A 19,831-nucleotide genomic window follows, 5' to 3' on the forward strand; every position below is an offset into this window, starting at 1 on the left:
TCAGACGCGCGCATCCCTTCTTCCCATTTTTCTTTCTATTTCTCCACTTAACGCGGGACTTTGAAAAATGTTCGCCAACTATGGCCGACAATTTCGTTTATTCGAAAAATGTTGTGTATCTACCTTGCTACTTTCTAAATAACCTTACACGATATAAAGTTAAAACGGTACGAGTCTAATAAAAAATAAGTTTCGCTTAAACTCGCAAATCGTTCAAAGTTTTAAGGTAATCTTTTTAAAAGTGGTAGTTTCCTCGACGACGAAAATCGTCGTCTTTGTAATAGTCGTGGAAACGAAACGGCAGTGGAAGAAATCGCGATTACGCGTTTCCATCGAAATTCTCCTTGTTTGCTCGCACTTTGCTAAGCGGTCGACTGGAAACGCCAAAGACGACCTTGAACGCTACGTAACGACCGTCCGGTTTAACGCGGATCCGCGGTAATTTCGCAGAAGCAAAAAGCAGCAGGAGAGAGGAAAAGAAGATTAGAAATGCAATTTCGCGTGTGCCCATGTCGGTGGTCGGAGATGCGATTTTTATACGGTCGGAAAGTTACGACTTTCTTAAAGACAACCATAAGTACCATCTGTTCTTTTTGAAAAAATTAAGTTTCGCGATTTTATTTACCTTTTATGCTCTTTAAACTTGAAAACCGTGGAATTACATATCCTTTCACCCGAGAATCGTATCTTCGAATGTAGCGAACATTCTTGTCGTTAAAACTGACTGTAGAATTATTTAACGCTTTGCTTTAGAAAACGTTAATACTTTGTAGATTTTTCGTAGACTTTTTCACAGTTGCAAATATCATCGTACTAGTTTCGCGTAGCGCTTTGCCGTCAATTTTTCGCAGTTTCATGCTTCGATAGATGCAACTGATCTTCGTCGAATTAACAAAGCTATGCTATGCGCGATCAAAGAAATCGTATTCCGTTTAAAAGGTTCCAGCAAGTGGAAAAAATATTTGCGATTCAAAGTCACCGTACGCGTAGCAAAGTAGTTGGCAATTTCGTACGATCGTTACGTCGAAATGGAAGTTGGAAGAATTTACTAAAGAAAATGCGCGACTGCTTTTAATTCGTGATTCTTTATGAACCGACTCTTTCCGAGTTTTATGAAGTTTCTGGTTTCCTTTCTTCCGCGCGTACTACATCTACTCGAGCTTTGATCGCTCGAGCATTCGTCTTTCGATCAATCCGCGTATAGGCGCACGTCGACAACCTTAGAATGCCGTTCGATAAACCAACTGTGTACTCGAAAATCAAAGATTCGTTTATCTTTCGCCCGTTTGATTTTACCTTTTTCCTTTACTTCCGGAAAAGACTTTCCTTTTATTAAACAATAGCGCTGCAGTCGATCATATTTCCACACGACGAAATTAAACGTTTCTAAATATGTAGTTCACTCTGGTTATCGATGTTGCTCTGCACCGTGTCATACCGAACCTGTGTCACGTTCAGCCTGTCTGGTTCCCACTTGCTTCGGAATGCAGGATTTTGTTATAGTCACCGTTCTACGTTAAAAATATCTTTAGTTATCCGAATTTGGAAACTTTCTACTTGTTAGGAATACCGGATAGTAAGAGATAGTATAGCGTATTCTCGCGAGAGCTATATTTATACGAAGTAATAGCAACTAGGTTTACCTTCGTAACGGTGCTGTTGTACAAGGAGGAACAATAGTTCACGAGCGAAGATTTCGCATACGTATAAGCAGCGCGTTGCTCAATTTGTTTCTGATATGATCTCGAAACGCGTACATACACATAAGCGCTCCCTGCAATTGCCTTCTGATTGCTATTAAACGCATTAATTTGCAAGAGCGGATAATTAATGAGAAACCACTTCGAGGGAAATTACTTCTCGTAATTTAATTTATGCTACTTATATCTATTTAGATAAAGGGAAAGGGAAAGGTAATCGAGTATAAATAGCTTCACGTGATTTCTAAAGCAGCGACTAAATATCTAAACGAGGAGGAGAGAGAAATTAACCAAGTTTAAATACGTTCGTGCGATTTCTAAAGCAACGAGGATTCGTGTAATCGAATATCGAAATTGTTAAAAACTCGAGAAACATCGATTACACGAAAATTACACAAAATTGTTTCCTGTATAGTATTCGTTTCGCAGAAATTGTTCTAGCCGAGAATGCTCGTTCGCACAGTTTACGCGTAATAAGATTTACCCATATGGAGAACGATGTCTTCCCTTCGTGTCGGTGCTACCTGCTGCATCGATAAGGACTTTTCAGGAAGCTCTCGATGACTTTAAACAACGTGGGAGCAACAAAGTCAGGTTAAAGCTCGTATGGACATCGAACGTTATAGTTAGACTTTAGAGAATTTTGTTACGGAGCTCTGGTGGCGAGTGAAGCAGACCCGCCACGGATGATTCTGACATCGGCAAACGATAAACGAACAACCAGTTTAGGTACCTCGATATCATGGTTCGCACGGTAAACGCGGAGGCCGGCAAAACGAAAATATCCAAGGATTCGTTTATGATATAAATTAAGATCGAACTTAACGAACGTAGGATACAACTGTGCAACGTATCGCGTGCACGCGAGTCGACACGCGCGAACGAACAGAAAGAAATTTCCGGCTATTCCGTTTGAGCTCATTTTGCACGATAGAAGTTTATCTCGTTTGCACCTCGCACGCTGTACGATATCGTAGCGCGTTCTGTTTTTTCGCCGCAGATTTTACGAAAGCAACGAGCGTACTCGCGAGGAAACTCCACCAAGGGGTAGAGAACGTTCTCTAACTTTTCAGGTTTATTAGTCTCGAGGGTGGTGCTCGTGTCCTTATTGAAACAAAGTTCCAACGCCGCTGACTAATTGGCGGATACGTTTTTTTCTTCTGTAACTGCACAGATTTTGAAGATTTTTATCTCGCGATCGCGCGATAAATATCGTACGTCTCGCTGCTGCTTTGGCGTTGAAACCACTTTTGCTTCGAAACCTTACCAGGACGTCGCGTGTGCGACACGGACAAGTACGGAAAACGCAAGACGCGAAACGTATACTAACGTGTTTTAGCAAATGTACGTTTGCAGCAAATAACTTGTAATTTCTATACTTTTCCGAATCAGTCCCAAATTTGACTAACAATGTAATCGCATTATGCGGTCGTATCTCGTCGTAGCAGTGAAATTTCAAAAAATTTCACGCCACCTACGTGCACGATAGATTCTCGCAAATCTTGCCAATCATCGTAGATACGTGTAAACGTTATTTTTTAATTCTTACTTATAAAATATGCGTATTACGATTTTACACAGGTGGAAGAGTTAAAAATTTTTAAAAGCTTGGAAGATTTTAGCGCGACTGGCAGGTAGTAAAGTGGAAATTGGATTGGATAAATTTCGTTACGAACGATTTCAAATCCGTCTACTTCGGGCGAGCTCGTGTGTTTTAAATCGACCAAGCCATCCATCCACTTCCCGTGGCTTCGAATCAAATACGATGCGCTTGCAAGCAACTCGTCTTATTAATCCACAAACTGTCTGGCAAACGAACGAGTCAATTCGATTCGTCGGTCTTTATATCGATAAATTAAACGGAAGCCGAGTAATACCGGTAGCCGAGTTTTCGTTATAACGAGGAAAATAAAATATTGGTCAGATATCGTTTACATTAACAGCTGTCAGCTGTGTTCACAACGCAACGATTAACTCCGATGTTCCTATCGTGTTCTTATTCGATAAAATATTATTGGCCAATATGCGGGAAACGTTACCATACATTTTGGAGTATAAAATATTACGAGCGTTATCACGAATCGCAGATAAAATACTGGCGTGTTTTATTCCGTAGCTTTCTCAAAACAGAGAGTTTGAATTTTTTTAAACAAAACGTTTAACACGTCTGCTTCTTATTATTCGTTGTCATTAATTTCTTATTTGTTGTCTTTTAACGCAAGTTTAAACGATTAGATCACGCGTGCGATATCGATTTTAATTTGCAGCGCAAGGCCGAAATGAAAAACCATGAAAAAGCTTTTCGTATTAATTTACGCAAGACACATATTTATTTATTCTTTTTTACTACTTCTCGCATAATCTTTCCTCTCCGGGTTCGGATACACTTGCTATTACGTTTCTCTCTGGCTTAGGCTTGCTACACGAAACATATACGCGAAATATTAGAATATCGAGACAAGTTTTGTACGAAAATTATGATAGATACGATACGAAAGCGCGTGTGTAATTTCAATTAAAAAAGATACTACAACTTAAACGAAACGAAAATCGTCAACTTTCTTACGGAATCGATGTAAATATTCTATACAATTATACAATGATCACGGATACACGGATCTAGAATTGGGAAAAATAAAAATAACAGAGAAATTCATGAAATTATCACCAACGGGAACATCGTTTTTATCGTGTGTTGTCTTTCTACGATAATTAGTTTTAACCAAGTTGGAAATAAATTGCAGCTATAATAACGCAAAGAAAATGACGCTGATAAAGTATACATAGGTATAAATGGCCCATAGGTACTTAAAAAATCGTGCGATTCACGAGTCGTTCAATCAACAACAACTGCAAATTTGCAAATCCTTTGTTCGAGTTAGATCAGTCAGTTTTTCGACTTTTTGGACCTTTTTACTTTTTCATCGACCAGCGAGTCTAGTTTTTGCGCCGCAGGTATTATGGTGCAATATCGAGCGCGTTTAAAGCTGACATAACCGACCGGAAAATCCATGAACACTCGGCTTTCTATACTTTGCGATCACCAGATCGAAGGTACCTAGTTATTCGAGTATATTATTTTTCAAGCTTACGTACAACTCGTGACAACAGTTATTTACTCTTTATTTAAGTCTCTTTTGGTTTAAATCTATCATCACTCTGGTACTGACCGAATTATTGCCTTAAATAATTATTAAAGTTCACTCTATTCGTAGAGTATGAACGTTTATTGTAAAATGAAAACATAGCATTAGTAGCAACATACGTTATTACAGTTTGGTTGATTAAATAATGGTATCAACGATAAACGTTCGTGTAGACATAAAAGATAGAAACGAATTGAAAATATATCGATAAATCTGTCTGGGCAAATTGAAAACGCACCGAGACGATATGGAAATTTTGTTCACGCGTACAACAACGTTATAATCTTACATTTTTACCTTCTTCAAGTACGGCAAAGATACGATCGAGTACTAAATTCTCCCCTATCTTCGCTATGTAGAAGTACCTTTTCAAACAATTTTCAAACAGATGAATTTCCCATGTATAGTCGTTGTCCGCAAACTAAAAACATTTGAAAAATAAGGAATTACGATAAATTATAGCAAAGTATCTGTCTTTCGGATCGGTTGAAGATCTTTTACGTTATACGCGTTTTGCGATATCTCAGCAACGTATAATATACGTACGTGTATCTAAGTTAGAAACAAGTTCGATCTGTCGCAATGAACGCTTTTAATTTTTGGCTTCCACCCCTTTCTCGCCGATCATTTACATACTAAATCTGCTCGTACGTATAAAATGTTCGTTTAAAAGGATTTTTCTTCCGTTAAAAGCGTTTCAACGTAATCCATTAAAATAGCAGAGGGCCGAGACGAAGATATCAGAATAAAGACTAAATTATTTTTCGCAGTTGGACGTTTTAAATCGCAAAGTTATTTCTCATTTCGTGGTTTATCAAGGGTTGAACGTATCGCGTTAAAGTTGCCTCTCCTCTGTTTTCTTCGACCCTCTCTTACTTTCTGCTCCGCGACGCAACGGCAACGAAAGCTTTTATAAAATCGTGGTTAAATCTCATCATGGTGCGGCTTTCTCCTTTCTTTCTCGAAACAACGTTTCCAGCGTCGGCACGACGAAGCATCAAAGTAAAGGGAGGAAAAATCCTGTCGCCTGCTCGTTGCGTGTGCCTTCGAAGATATTAATATTATTCCTCCGGATTAACCTGTATTTTCATCGAGTTCGGAGTTTCTCGAGTTCGCGCGGCAACTTTATAAAGCAACACGAGAAAGAAGTTTTCCTTTTGCTTTATCGTAGATTACAGCCGAACATCGTTCGGTCAACTATTAATTTCAATATACGTTAAACGGATATGCATGGAGATAAGATTTATCGATATACAGTGGAGAGCAGAGAGTATAGAGTATAGAGTAAAGTAAAATTCAAATAATACGGATAAGCCGAGGTACTTAACTGCTTTATCGATGACGTAACGTTGAACGAAATAGGAAAAATATTTTTTATACCCTGCGATATTTCTTTATCTCAACTCGCAATTTCAAATTTCCACTCGGTGTTTTCTTATAATTATAAACGAGAAACAAACGTATCACGACTAGTTAAAAGCAAACTTTAGAATTATACACGTACAGACAAGCAAAAGTTAAATTTCGAAACATCCCGTTAAACGAAACTAGTTAGAGAAGGAGAAACGCGTTTTTATAGATTTCCAATTACGCGGTACCACGGAAGAAGATTCCAGGGAATATTTGCGGTAGATATCGAAGTCGAACGTGCACGTGTACCTGCGTATCTTTGAACAGACGGAAGCCAATTGACCGTAGTTTGGACAGAGGGTATGGGAAAACGAGGGAAAGACGTGTAATATGTGGGGCGGTCGATGGGGACTGTCTGTGTAGCCTATATCGTGCAACCTGTTCGGCAGAACGTTTACGCGTGCTTTTAACTACAGTTTTTCGCTCTGTCGTGCTTCTGCGTACATTACGGCTCCAGCTATATTAACAAACGGCAGTGTGTATGCGTACTCACGTTCCCAGTGACAGGGAGCTAACGGAAATTGCGAAAGAGAGCGGAGTTAACCACGAAAGGAAGCAAGTAGTTACGTACATAGGTTTACGCGTTCCGAGTTAAACGATTCCGACTTGCTGTTGGGCGAAACTTGTTGCCAGCTAAGCACTTTGTCGTTTTCGGATCGTGTTCTCGAGGGTGCACGGATATAGAGATGTACGGTAGTGCTCTAATATTTATCAACTAGCGGGATCCCTCTAAAACGTCGTATAACGTCTTATGTTTAAAAAATTTTTTACGGTATTTTTTACAGATTTTTTACAGCTGTATTCCACAATTGTATCGCTTTTTCGAAACTCGTTAAGCACGCAATACCGCAAACGGATCTCATTAACGCACGTTTTTTAATTTTTTTCAAAGAGTTGAAAGAAAAAATAACCTTAACGCTTTTAGGATTTGTTTTTGGATTCGAGAAAGCTGTCGCTCTAACGGAAGGCATTTTAGAAACGCGACACGACATGCCATCGCATTAAAATAAAAAATATACACGATATCACGCCTTTACTCAAAATCGTCGTTGACGTTGTTCCTTCGTTGTTCGATGTAAGTTTTATTTCTATGCCATTTTAAAGAAGACAATGCCATTTTCTCGTAATCGTTGCAGAAAATTTGTAAAGACACGACCAACCAAAGAGACGCGTCACGAATGTCCAGTGACTTTGTGTATATAAAATGGTCGAAAATAACAAAGACGATCATTTTTAAACGTATAACGTTAAAGATCGAAATTTCAGTTTCTTCTAATTTTGTGCGATTCTCTAAAGTTTATACATACAAGGAACAAAGATGGATCAACGAATATTCTAAATCCAATAGTTGCCGTGATATTCCGTGAAATATGTTTCCAACGCCCAACTTTCAGGCTGTATCGATACCACGAAACTTCGTTAACTTGGTTATTCATTTATTATTCGGTATATACTCGACGAAAGAGCGGAAATTACTCGCGCATGAATTAAATCGACACGACTGAAAGAAATTGCAGGAAATATAGGAAATGCAACTGTCTATACATCGTAGTTTATCGTTTACGAGTTTCCATCGTTATGAGTTTTAAGACGGATTCGTTTTATTTTTAAATTACATCGCTATCGATATCAAGAAGCGATACACGTTCGATCGTCATCGTCCGATGGAAAATCGAACGAACAAACTGCGCATACAATTTCATGAATATACGTAAGTGGAAGCTATATATCGTACGCACGTACGTATATTCCAAGAAAATTAGCGTACACATGCCCAACTGCATCCCTAACGTACATACGCTCGTGATATAAAGTAACACGTGTGCAACATGTAGCTCTCTAACGATGGACACGTTATCACCGCTACCGCTGAAGGTCCCATGATCGATCCTATCAACTATCAAACTCCATTAACTCGTGCGTTCACCTGCTACCTGCCTACCATTATATACAGTAGCGGACAAAAGTTTAAGACGAAATGGAAGAAATAAATAATTGATTTACTTTCCATAAAAAATATAAATACGGTGTTCTACTTTTGGTATTAACTAATTGTACATTTGTTTGTACACTTAGAAAAAAAATTTCATTTTGATATTTTGCTCAATAGCTAAGTTATAAAAAAGGAACGAAATCTGTATAATATTTCGTCGGTCAAAAGTTTAAGACTATACAAAAAATATTAATTTTTGGTTAAAAAATATACACAATTTTTGTTTAAATTCAATATTTTGTTCAATATCCGTTATTTCTTATCCCTTCGGTACATCTTCTTGGCATAGAATCTATTAATTTTTTATATTAATCTACCGTAATATTATTCCAGGCTGTTTCAATCGTAGAGTAAAGTTCATTTAAATTTTTCGGTTTATAACCTTGTACTGTCTTTTTTATGATGCTTCACAAATTCTCGATTGGGTTAATGTCTGGTGATTGCGACGGCCACGGCAGCACGGTGATATTTTCTTCTTGAAAAAACTGTTTCACAACCCGAGCCGTGTGCTTCGGATCATTATCATTTTGAAAAATAAAATCATCACTCATATTGTTGCGTGCAAAAGGTAACATTGTGTTCTTGAGTATGTCCTTGTATTGAAAACGGTCCATAATTCCATTGATACGACATATCGGACCAGGGCCGCTTCGAGAAAAACACGCCCACACCATAACGTTGCCACCACCATGTTTAAGAGTTTTTAAAACGCACTGTGTTTTCAAACTTTCGCCAATTCGACGTCTAACGTACCGTATCCCGTCAGAACAGACGCGATTGAATTTCGATTCGTCAGAAAACAATACCTTTTGCCAATCTTCACTTGTCCAATGCTTATGAGCTTTAGCAAATGCAAGTCGTCTTTTTCGATTCCTAGAACTCAGCAGTGGTTTCTTTTGGGGTTTTCGTCCTCTTAAGTTAAAGTCTTCTAATCTTCTCCTAACAGTTCTAGCACTAATTTGTGTATCGTTTTCATAGTTTATCTCCGCAGCAATATTATTTGCACTACGAAAACGATCCTTTTCGCTCAATCGATGAATCCGGCGATCCATTTTCGGTGTTGTTTTCCGTGGTCTTCCGTTTTTCGGTTGATCGCAATACATGCCTGTCTTTAAAAATTTATACCAAGCTTGTTTACAAGCTGTTTCTGACCTGTTCACTATATTTGCTATTTCGGTGAAGGTTTTACTTTGCTTTCGCAGCCTTACGATTTGTTCCCTTTCGTTTTCAAGTAAATTCTTTGATTTACCCATAGTCTGTTCCTACCTAAATGAATTTTAAGCAATAAAAGGTACACTAAACAATGATTTTGACATTCCAGAATCAAAATGTTCAAAAACTGTACTCGTACTCACGTTTTACACAGATCGTCTTAAACTAATGTCCACTGTTTCCAAGTGCTAGGCGGTAACTAACTGTTGTAACTCCTACATTGTTTGTATTTAACAACTGACTGTCTGAGGTTACGAAGGTCAAACATACAGCTACGTTATTCCAAAGAGACAAACCGAATAGAAGAACAATATGCGTATAAGATGTTTGTAATCCGGTTTACAAATCATCGTCTTAAACTTTTGTCCGCTACTGTACGTATGTCGGTACCTGCATTCACAGGGGTCGGGTCAGCTTTTGCTACGAACCTGACGTGAAACCTAATTTTGCCACGGACAAATAAGACATTTTGCTATAATCGCAGCGGGAAACCAACGTGATATGCACCCGTTGAAAATCTCCGCTTCCTCTCACGTACATCTATCCAGACGGTTCAACGTCGTTTAATATAAAATTTTTGTTCCGCGAAATGAAACCACCAAATCCTATAACGCTTGAATTTTCTTCAACCGAATCCTATCTTTATTACTTTGAAACTTTTCCACTTTCTAGACGGAAAAGACAGAATAAAATTATAGAAGAAACGCGAATCCACGGCGAAGGTTCGTTTCAATAACAAACAGATATTATACTTAATAAATAGGCCAGGCTTGCGGGAGTATCTCCATCGGCGGAACGATATTTAAAGGATTTAAAGTAAAATTGCGAAAAGCTAAAAAGCATCGTTCTATAACGACGATAAATTCAGTTGTACTTATTCATCGACTCTTTTGATCAGCTCGTTCGTAACGACGTAACGACCACTTATTTTAACTTGCTTTAACAGGCATTCTCGATTAATTTCGATCAGATTTTAATCCGCTATTCGACTCTAGATCGCTCGTCAATTCTAAACTCGATATTTTGTAAGCTCGAGTTTCGTCCAAGCTCGGTGAGTTACACCTGTCTCTCGAGCGTTCTCGCGCGATCAGCGTCCACTGTCGCGTTTCGATACAAAGAGTTTTCGAAATTTACGCCGACCGTCGTTTAAAATCGAAATTCATAGGATTTGTAATTTATGTTTCATCGATTATCGAAACACGCATATTTATGGGTCACGAATTACGAAAGAACCGAAGAAGTTCCGTTCAAAACTCTCGAGATTTGCATTTGATTTGATTATCAAAGTGACTTGGACCGATAAACTGTCTACCAAAGTCGCCCGAGTAATACGAATGGGGATGTAGCTACCGAGTTCTGAAGCACATTAAACTACTTTGACGGTTTAATAGCTGTCCCTGGGTATTTTCAGGCTATTTCCACTATTTTAAAGGATAATTAGTTACACAACCGAAGCTGCATCAATTTTACCAAAGGTAAAAGGAAAATAACGACTGGCAGAAATTACCTGGTATTATTAAAAATATTTAAATAATCGTTGATGTTATACAACGTTTGATATGTATTACATGTATAAGCATATTAGTTAGATAAATTTAATAAAGATTATCCATTACGTAATTTTCAGTAACAATCCGTCGATCGTGAAAACGAAAAATTGAAAAAATTTGCGTTTAAAGATACGATCTATCGTAGTTAACGAATCGACATACCTTGAAATATCTTTTTCCACATAAGCACGTATAAGTTTATATTTGGATATTATATTTAATATTTACATCGGTATCCAGTTATGCAACCGTTTAAATATAAAACTCGCAATCCTTCGTTATACCGTTACCTAATTCTTTCGATGTTACCTGCTATTCTATCGATGCCGTTAATTCCGTTAAAAATCCATAACGTCGAAATACGTACAACGATCTTCGAGTTAGCGTAATGGCGTTCGGGATTGTACAACTATACCATAGGTTTCCACGAAGATCGATTACATCGTCAGATCGTATAACAAAGTTATCGACGATTTTATCGGACGCGCAACCAATTGCAGATTCTAAGGGATGTTTTACGCGACGTCAAGATATATACGTACGTCTATCGTTAGAATATATTAGCATGTATCGTTACAGGTTGGCAACGTTTTACAGAAACAACTTACGACACAGCTACAGCACATAGATGCCATTATTAGTCGTTTTTTTCTGAAATTTCCACCATCTCCGTCGCATCGTCGAAAGTATGAGAATTTTATCGGAACTGAAGATACAATATGAAATACGCAAGGAGAATTTGAAATTCATACCGCTGCACTCTGTTTCGCATTTGATATATTACATAATAGATACGGACTATGCGCACAACGGTTAATTTTATCTGCCTTTGCTCTCGTGAAGTTTCGCGGTGAATGGCAATGTTGCGAATAATAAAAAGTTGGAAACTAAATGGGCATAGAGTTACCGCTGACTGCGCTACAAATTTTTCCTGCAAAAAGCAACCGTTCGTGCGCTAAATATTCAAATAGGAAAAGCGGCGCGAAGAGCTTTGTCAGAAGTTAAACAAAATACAGTATACATATTTTTTTTACTTCAAGAGCTAGAAAATGATATTTTTAAGTCGAGTCTTGAATTTTTAATTACGTATTACAATTTTAATACTCACGTAACGAATCGATCGACTTTTTAAATTGCAGGTAACATAACGTTCGAACCGCAGAACGGTTACGTTTCCTTGTAATATCTGTCGTATTTATTCGTTCTAGTTTCTCAGTTCAGTCGCTCAAGTTACACGTTATTACGTAGTATAAGCAAAATTGGAAAAGATTCTGTTTAAGCAAAGCACAAGTGTTCTCGCTATTTTAGGTATAGCGTATAAAGCTAAAAAAGGAAATAACGCTACACGGACGCGTGACGAAATTAGATTTTTAAAGAATCATATGGAACGTTCGAACGGGATGAAATATCGCGGAGGAAAGAACAGCGTGATAAAATATAATTTCGCTTAAATCGAACCGTGACCGATGATAAAATGTATATTACCGTTGTTTCGATAGGAGAAGGTGACGAATATTATCCTTTTGTTCAGGATTCCTGGAGCCACGCCCAAGCAGGAAGTCCTGAGATCGATATCACGTGTGTGCGTTGTTCACGAGTAATTCATAATCTTTTTAACAGCTCGTAGAACGCGGAGAGATTTCATTTACAAGAAAGATTAATCCGCTCGATTCTTTCCACTCTATGCGAATCTTCTATCTTTTACAGCGGATGCACGTACAAAGTTCCAACGATTTGGGCGATACGTCGCCATGGCCAAAGCGGTACTGCGATATAAACAGAAATCGAATTCTGACAAAGGTATTTCTTCGTATCGCGAAATACGTTTTTCCGCGATCGCGAAAAAGATATTTTCCTCGTTTTTTCGATTTCAATAACTCGTTGTCAACTGTACGTCAATGGTAGTTTGATTTCCAGAAATACGCGCGTAATATACGCGACGGATTGTCAATTTAGACAGCGACGTTTTGTCCCGTCTGATAAACCGCTTTTGCCCGCCTGATAAACCGCTTTCGCGCGTGTCAATTCGACCACAGTACCACACTCGTGTGCGAGTATTAGGAAACTCGATCTACGCTCTAATTGTTCTCCGTTTTCTCCGTGTCGTATCGCTGCTTTGAAATAACCGCGTATAATCCAAAAAAGAAAAAGAAGAAATCTGTGTCGGAGAAAGAAGTTTGTAGAAGAAGAATATATTATATTATAAGTTGAACGCTTCGCGTCATACCTCTGAGAATTCGCCGCCAGCTAGCGAGAACAAGGGCTGGAAGGCTCAGTGGCCGGCGACTAAAGCGAAGTGGAAGGGGCGATAGCGGTGTTCGATCGAGGGAAACATTTACGTTTCCTTATTTTCATATATTATGTTATAAGTTGAACGCCACGCATCGTACGAAACATACGCGACAAGGTACTTTGGATAATATTAGACGGCAGATTGGATAGCAGTGGATAACGATAGATAATACCAAATACTATCGCGGAAAGTACTCGATACTTGTTTGTTCAAATCTCTCAGTGGATAATCGTCGAAAGAATATCGCCCTATGACTACAAATATAAAAATCTCATCTTCCACGTATTCTACGTATCGTGAGAATATTACTACGCCTCCTACATATACTTGTATGCGTGTTTCGAGTTGATTCGCATCGCGTAATACCATTCGATATTGTACATAGCGATCACGATTTCGCGCATACAGACCCGAGACTCTTTTTATGGATATCGTACATCGTTTCTACCGGATAAAACTTTCGTTTTCGACGAGCACGAGTAAATAATAGGTACGAAACGGTTTCAATTACGTCGTGATTTACGTGATTTTTATCCTTCAAAAGATTTCTCCGTTCTGAAATTATCTTTAAACACGTTCAAAGGACGAGCTGTTCTTCGTTTTAACTGGTCAATCGTTCGCAAAAACCTTTGAACGCGGAAACGAGAGCGTTTAAGTAATGTTTTAGCCGCAAAACGAGTTACATACTTCGTTAACCAATTACGTTTTTACGAATCTCTTTTGTACAGAAGAGAAGTTTAACCAGCTCAATTAGTCTTCCGTATAACGTTATAGGGCGTTATAGTGGCAACGTAAAGGTCCAAGAGCCTCTTTGACGGATGAATAGAAGGCGGGTAAACGTTTTACATATGTATAACGAACTAGATTCTGTTATATCGTCCTTTCTATTCTCCTTTTCGGCTAACGAAACGTTGTTTGCGTTCCTTCATTTTGTACCGACATTTTACCGAGTACTTATACAAAGCGACATCAAATGAAACGAGCGGTACAGAATGGTTTTCCAGTAATTTAGAGCACGATGAATCGGACGAGGTAATCGAGGGAATGGAGAATGGACACTGAAATTGCAACGCGATCGAGTATTTTGAGAAAATGTGCCATTTTCCCCTTAATTTGCCATTCATAGCCATTAGATTTATATATACTTGAAATACGTTCTAACGCGATACTTGCTCGTTTTATTAATTCCGTTAAATTTAATTTAGAAGCGTATTATAAATTCATCCGTTTCTACCTTTGGCGGAAAATTTGCTTCTTTGTTTAATGTACGTATACTTACGCCAACTATGTTCGCGTGTGGTGTTTTACGAAGACAAAAAAATTAAATAGCGGTTCGTTGTATCTTCGTTTCAAAAATACGTAAATTTTTCTAGCGTTTCGAGTCATCCTTTTAGACATGATAATTTGGCAAATTATTTGGTATCTACTAACGTTTTATTACTGCCTTTTGTCCATTATACGTGCATGTATAAATATGCGTGTAACAAAACATAATTTGAGTAAATGTTCGCTCGACGGTTACATAAACTCTTTAAATTTCGCTGTATTTAGTTACTAGAATTAAGGATAGAATTCTCAGAACGATATAAACGACTATACGATTAACTTTGCGTGATATCGCTTTAATATCTTGCGAATAAAAACATTTTACTCATATTCTACTTTATATTTGAATTTTACAAAAGATCTTGAAATATCAATAGCGAGGGAGGAATACCGTATAACTCGATAATATTATCGAAATAATATTGTTTTATCGAATGTTTTTGACATTTTATAATTCGCACGTAAATCTCGAACATTTAAACTGTGCAATTCTGTAAAAATGTAATAAATCGAAAACAACAGAATTATGCTGATACAGGAATATCGAGATATTATTGTTTTCTTTATCTTTTTTTAATAGCAGCATTTTGAAAACAAAATTAAGTTTAGCTTACTTTATATCGTTCAAAAAAAAAAGAAAAAAAAGGAACGTGTCTCTCAACCTTATGATATTATGACGGAACGAAAAAAATTACCACGCGTGGCGTAATTTAACTTATTTAGCAAGGTTATCGCAAAAAGTTGGCATGCATCGACATAAATTACCGACTCGACTCGATCTGAACGAACGGAGAGAGTGCAACGTAATATCAACATTATTTTAACTTCGTTACGCCGTATTATTTTTCTCATAATTTCGTAAAAGAAAGATAAATCTTAATTCTATACCGATAGCGTAAAGTGGCCATTAATAATTCTAAAAGGTACGAGTGAATTAAAATGTAGAAGAAAAAAAAAGGGGGAAAAAGAAGGAGATAAATTCAACGTTACATACTTATTTGTTAATCTACCAATAAATTGATATTGCTGCATTTAAAATTTAATGCATGAATTTTTATTGCGCGATAGTTCATATTTTTCCATTCGTTAACATTTTACCTGTGGGTCATGAAGGTGTACTTCGTATTTCCAATTTAACTTTATACGGATAAATTCAGAATAATTATCGATGGCATACCTTGTGCATTATTCGGATTAATTTAACACGGAATGCAAATTGAACGTTTAATATCGGCTTATCAAAATACGCGATACATGTAAATTTTATTTTTGTCTGTATTATACATGGAACGTACATACGTACGTCTATTTCGTACGTAAAAGTTTACGTACGACGTGTGATTCGAATTACGATAGAAGATATTTATCGATTTGTTTAATTCAAGAAGATAGTATATTCTTGATCGTTTCTTTTTTCTTTATTAAAAGTAGTTAAGTCAGATTTTGATGAGTTTGATGATCGGGAGATGGCAAGTTATCGCGTTTATACGTACAATTGCATACACTCGTACGCGAAAGCGAATGAAAATGCTTTGAGAGCTCGAAGAGTGAAATTAGTTGAGAAATTTGTTTTTTTTCTTATCAATGGAAATTTTTCTACGTTACTGTGCTTACTAATCGTAATATTATTTTAATTTTTAATTTAATTGGTATATTCTTACATCAAATAAGTGCTATCCGTTTAAACGTAATACATCACGTTCTTCCGGTTATTAGTTGTTCTTCTTACACGTATGTAAAATAATTAACGAATGAATTTTCACTTGCTTTTAAATACATTTCTGAAAAATCTAACGACGAACAAGCGTAAAATTTCAAAGCTGTTGGAATGTGACGATATTTGGTTGGCAAAACACGTCTACGTGAACCGGTGCAAACACTTCAATTAGATTAGCTTGTGTTCGCGAATACATACGTTGATTGTCGGCAGTTTCGGAAAGTACGGAATTTAGTACATGCCTGCAACTAGTCACATATGTAAATCAACGAATAAATCGCAACGTGTCTGTAAGATTTACGTATTTCAGGAAATTCTATCGAATTAACGAAATTTGTCAAATTTATTACACGTGGCTGCTATCGATGAAGGCATAATTTTATATTATCGAATTTTGAACGTAATTTTTTGTTGGTAAATTTAGAAATTTATCGATTACATTTAGTTTAATTCCCTTTTAATTTTTTTTTTTTTTTGGAACTTTATCCAATTTACAAAATCTACGTATTCTTTGTAGATTGGATTAAAAGACTTGTGCCCAGCAAGTCGTACGAATTTAACGTTCCTCGATGTCGTCGAGTTGATACATCGATATTACGTGTATACAGAAATAAATTGAAAAAATTATTAAAAGAGTTCCTATAAGAATCGAACAAACGAAATTCAGCCAAGTAATTTAAGAATTTAATAAGAGAAACGAAGAATAAAATTAAGTAATATATCGTAAACTTTTGAAAGCACTCTGTTCAAAGTACGTGCATTACTGCGTGAAAAAAAAACCAGTAAAACAAGGAGATGAAAAAGACAGGAATCTGTGATTCGTAGAGAATCGGAATAATACGAGTGAATACCCTTTAAAACGAAAAAATAGCGTAGAAGCTAGAGAAGAAGAACGGGCAAACATATGGGCTAAAGGAGACAGACGAGTACAAAGTTGTTCGCTTAAACGAAGGAATTCTTCGTGTATAGCAAAGTACAAAGGTAAGCGCTTTGAAATATTTGCAACTAAATCAGTAATTTATCGATTTACCGCGTCTTAAAAGAGATATCATTGATAGGAATAATTTAGGGCAGTCATATAAGAAATGTACGTAATTCTAATGTATTTCGATGAAAGTATGATAATGTTATTTAAATTATGTACATATATATATACATATATATGTATATTAATTTATTCCTGTTGTTATATCGATAACAAAAAACTGAAGATTCATTTTCGCGATAAAAGAATGATCACGTTTGTACATATAATTGCTGCATCTATACATATTCTCTTGCCGATCGTTTACTTATAGCCAGACGGTACCTAGCCGACATAAAGAGTATCCGATAAATTTTCAAAATCGATTTTCTCAGAAACGTAGCGTCGTTTGAAAAAAATGTTATTGTATATTTTCGACTTATCTTTTGCCCGCTCGTACTACGATTACCGTCCCATCCTGTATTTAAAAACCTTTTTTAAATACATACATATGTATAGAGCAGACGCTTTTTTCTCGCTAGCGAAGCAAAGCGTTATTTGAATAATATTTTACTCACCCTCTCGAATTTAATACGGACGACATTAACGCTGTCTCTTTTCCATACTTTGTGCGCTTTTGACGAGAACTCGTAACCTGCAATGAAAAGACAAAATTTATCTCACGTTACGCGGTACCATCTTTGTCGTATAAACCAATTTCTTCGAATATCGTCAGACATATTTTTTACATTTTATATTTTACTTTGTAACGCGTCTTTCGTTTTACTCGTTAATAAATTCCTCTTTCACCTTGTACAATACACTGTAAATCGCATTATACCTGTTATATAGTGTACAATACCATAAACGCTCGAATATTTGATCTAATAGCAAAGCGTTTCTTTCTCATGTAAATAAATCACTGGAAATTTATTATTAACGTGGCTGTAAAACTATAAAATTTAAAAAAAAAAGAAAATCCGCAACTTTTCTTGACTTTCTTGTTTTTAAAAAAAGATCGGAGAAAGTACGTTAAACGATATGTTCTTTTTACGAATACACGCATCGTAGAGAAGCGATTGCAATAATTCGTACTAATTCGCATATATCTGTTGAATTCTTTTGTAAATGTAAAAGCGTTCGATTAGATCGACGTAAAGCCTACAAATACTTGTAGTAATTTTATAATCGTTAACCGTATTTAATTATTAGCTACACTTTCGTAATTCTATCGTAGATAATAAGAGTGAAAAGTATATAGAATGTAAAAGTAACGATTCCGCAGAGTTATTTGAAACTGAAACTGAAACAGAATCAAAGGCTGTAGCGTACAATAGCTGTTATAACTTTACTGGTCTTGTTTCAAAGCCATAGCTATTAGTAAGTAAACGATATCGGTTAATAAGACCTTCGTAAAAGCAGCGAAATTGTAGTAAACGAGAAGCGAATTTTTCTACCGTCCACTTTTTCCTCGATAGCACGCTCTCCGTGTTGTAGACCGTCGAAGTAGCAACAGAGAGTGCTTATTAAAGAGAGGGAGAGAAGCGTACTGGCGAGGGAATTAAAGCGACGATAATAATCAATCAATAATACGATACAACCTACGGAATATAAATTTTCTTCCTGAATCTTGAAAGTAGATATCCGGTGCGTTACGGAGATCGTGCGAGTATTCTTCGTAATTATTCGAACCGTTTTGAATCATTTGGATGACGTTCGAACGAGCTCTCTTAGCTATCGCCGAATGTAATTAGCGTTGATTCGATCGATGAAATTTACGAAATTACACGCGCGAGTGAATTTCAATTAAATTCGTCTAATATCAAAATCAATATCGTCGAAAGCGTTACTTTTTTAGAGAAACGCAGAAAACTGTTCTTCCACGTTTTATTTTGTTCGTCAAATTTAATAATATCAAACACGTATTACTCTTGCATATTTTGTAGATTTTCAGCTTAGGATATTAAAGAATCGCCATTAAGGGACCCCAAGAAACTTTCTCGTACGATATTAAAGAACCGATTTAACTTAATTGCTTACGGAGTAACTTGTCGACATAGCTGTCTCGCAACTTGCAATCACCTTTTCGAAAATAATCAAATAAAGTGGCTATATTATATTTGAAGAATTACGCAGCTAAACTCGTTCCAATATACGTTCTGATAAAAGTATAGAAAATACCATCTAAAATTGCTTATCGTTCGTTTCAACGTTTATACACTTTAATTTAAGGTCGCTAACGTCTATAAATAGCATACGATAATAGGACACAAAAGTTAGGGTAGCAAACATAGTTTATTGCACCGATCTAAGAACCGCGATATCAAGCAGAACCAACCTGCTACCGCCGAAGGTGAGAAGAAAATAGAGTATTTATGAGCATCGAAACATTTACAGATGGTCCACGATGGCAGATACAAGCAGTAGGAAAGTATTTTAAACTATTTAGGCTAAAAGGATAGTTACGGAACTTGCAAATCGATTTGCATTCTATCAGACACCACGAGAAGGCTGTTTGCG

General features: G+C 36.7%; 2 protein-coding genes across 3 annotated transcripts in view; one reads left to right on the forward strand and one right to left on the reverse strand.

The window, feature by feature from the left end:
- The window catches only part of LOC132909575 (small ribosomal subunit protein uS10m), a 262,722-nt gene that overhangs the window by 98,336 nt on the left and 144,555 nt on the right, over positions 1–19,831 (forward strand). The gene's annotated exons all lie outside the window — the stretch shown is intronic.
- The window catches only part of LOC132909518 (1-phosphatidylinositol 4,5-bisphosphate phosphodiesterase epsilon-1-like), a 125,317-nt gene that overhangs the window by 40,588 nt on the left and 64,898 nt on the right, over positions 1–19,831 (reverse strand). For both annotated transcript variants that reach the window (XM_060964388.1, XM_060964387.1), the window contains exon 3: positions 17,890–17,966. The gene's annotated coding sequence lies outside the window, so the exon portion shown is untranslated. The remainder of the gene's footprint in view (positions 1–17,889; positions 17,967–19,831) is intronic.

Source organism: Bombus pascuorum, chromosome 8 (genome assembly GCF_905332965.1).
Source record: "Bombus pascuorum chromosome 8, iyBomPasc1.1, whole genome shotgun sequence".
Lineage (NCBI taxonomy): Eukaryota > Metazoa > Arthropoda > Insecta > Hymenoptera > Apidae > Bombus > Bombus pascuorum.